The sequence below is a fragment of the Nannospalax galili genome, unplaced genomic scaffold (genome assembly GCF_000622305.1).
Source record: "Nannospalax galili isolate Female #2095 unplaced genomic scaffold, S.galili_v1.0 scaffold418, whole genome shotgun sequence".
Lineage (NCBI taxonomy): Eukaryota > Metazoa > Chordata > Mammalia > Rodentia > Spalacidae > Nannospalax > Nannospalax galili.
The window spans coordinates 182,330-184,572 of NW_008342003.1; the positions used below are offsets into that span (position 1 = coordinate 182,330).

At 52.1% G+C, this 2,243-nt stretch overlaps 1 protein-coding gene across 1 annotated transcript in view; it reads right to left on the minus strand.

Moving 5' to 3' along the window:
- LOC103737922 (melatonin receptor type 1B) overlaps nt 1-2,243 on the minus strand; it is a 13,685-nt gene that overhangs the window by 9,372 nt on the left and 2,070 nt on the right.

The window sequence follows — 2,243 nt, forward strand, 5'->3', positions numbered from 1 at the left end:
AGAGAGAGAGTATGGAGAGGAAGTTGCTGTCTTTGGGAGGGTACAGGATGTCATGGAAGCTTGAAGAGACCAATCCTAACTATTCACAGTGTTGATAACAAACTTTAAGGCTGAATGGGGAGGGTTGGGAAGGGGGGGCATATATTTGGGAGGTGGAAGAGCAGGGCACCTCCTTGGAATGTCAGACAGTCTGGGCTGCGAGAGATGTGGCAGCAGACCATGTGGCATGGGGCTAGGCATGAATTAGGAGGTGAGGCCTCCGAACAGGCATGGGAGCTGCTCAGGGAGACTGTGCTCGGACTCTGGAGGAGGCTAGGGACTATCGGGGTAGCAGGCCCAAGGGGAAGGGGCAGGGGGGCCGTCAGGGAAGAACACCAGAGTGAAGATGAGAGGGGATTCAACTGTAAGCTCAGGGAGAGGAGTGTGGTGCGGACGGAGACAGCCAGGCAAAGCCTTTTGGAATGACAGAAAAGAAGGAACCAGAAAGAACTCTTGGGGGTCAGGTACCTGGGAGGTAAGGAGAGAAAGAAGGCCCGGAAATTTGTGTCAGGCTAAGTGAGGGATGGGGGTCCTGGGAGTGTGTGGTCTGGATGTCCCACAGAGCAGAGGAGGAAGATTCTAGAAAGCTGGGGAGGGAGCAGGAGACCTGGGAAGTAGACAGGAGAAAGCAAGAGATGGAGGTGGGTCAGAGACGAAGAGTTCAGGGGACTTAAAACAGGAGACTTCTGGCATGCATCTGCAGGTGTAAGTTGAAGGGAAAGAGAGAGGTGGATTGTAGGAGGGCAGCAGGGTCTTGTAGAGAGGGGAGGGGAGGATGAGAAGACAGAAGGGACCCAAGGACCAGGAAAGAAAGGGAGGATGGGCGAGGGCAGAGGAGGGGATGGTAGGAGGGAAGGGAGGGGGAGGGAGGGCTGAAGAGGCGGGGGTAGGGGGGAAGGAGATGGGAGGGGAGAGAACTTGATAGAGGAATGTACCAGAAGAGCAAGAGAGGAGGATTAAAATCACAAGGGACAGCTGGGGTGGTGGCAAACGCCTTTAATCCCAGCACTCCAGAGGCAGAGGCAGCCTGGTCTACATAGTGAGTTCCAGGACAGCTGGGGCTACAGGGAAACCCTGTCTCAAAAAGACCAAAAAAAAAAAAAAAAAAAAGGAAAAACCATCATAAGGGACAAATGCTGGTGGTGAGGGGAAGCCTCGCAAGTTCCCAGAAAGCAGGGTGTGAGGTGCCAACCCAGTGCTGGGCAGGGCTTCAGGGAGTCGCAGGCCTGGTTCTCTCTAAGTGGTCAGTACTCTGAACCTGCCCCTCGTGGTCAGGGAGGCCCCCTGGCCTGAAGAGGGATCTCACTGTCCACAGCAGCAGGGATCTGCCCCACAGAGCAACTGGGCTGTAACAGTCAGTAGGGGATCCTCTGGTCTCCTGGGAGGCATGCTGGGGCCTCTGAGGGGTGAGCGTCTTGGTGACTGGAAACATGTGGTCTCTGTACCCTAGTCCTATTTTCTTAATACTTGTGAGGGTTAATATTGTCATCTTGACAGGTCTAGAATCACCTAGGGGACAAATCTCTGGGCATGTCTGGGGGACATGGAAGCTTCTAGATGGGGTTAAATTGATGTGGAAAGACCCACCCTAAATATGAGAGGCACCACCGCATGGGCTGCGGTTGGTCCTGGAAGGGATAAAGGTGAGCTGAGCACAGGGCTCACGCAGCTGCTCCCTGACCGACGGTGTGACAGCTGCTGCATCTCCTGCCACTGTGCTCTCCCCCCACCATGGGCTGCACCGCCAAACTGAGAGCCAAAAGGAAACTTTCTTTCCTTATGTTGCTTTGGTATTTTGTCATAGAAATGAGAACAGTAACTAATATAATGCAGCTACAGAGCCCGATTTCTAAGTATACAAAGTCTGAGATAGTTTTGTTCGTAAGGCAAGTCTGAACGCTTTACTTGTAAAGTGCCTACTAGAGAGTGTACAGGTGCTGCCTTTCCAAAGCACTTCAGGCTTTCAAAACCCTTTTAAAATTTCTCTTTGAGGTCATTTAGTTTAAGACAATACTACATTTAAAAAAGTGACTAACACCAATAAAACCAACAGTCATATGAAAACCAGTTAGGGGTAGCTCATAGAGTACTTGCCTAGCACGGGCATCACCTTGAGTTCCAGGCCTAAAACCTCAAAAAAAGAAAACCCCACAAAAACCTGGTTAAGTTGTATGTCTGTGGCAGCCCTCCCCAGGCCCCCCCCC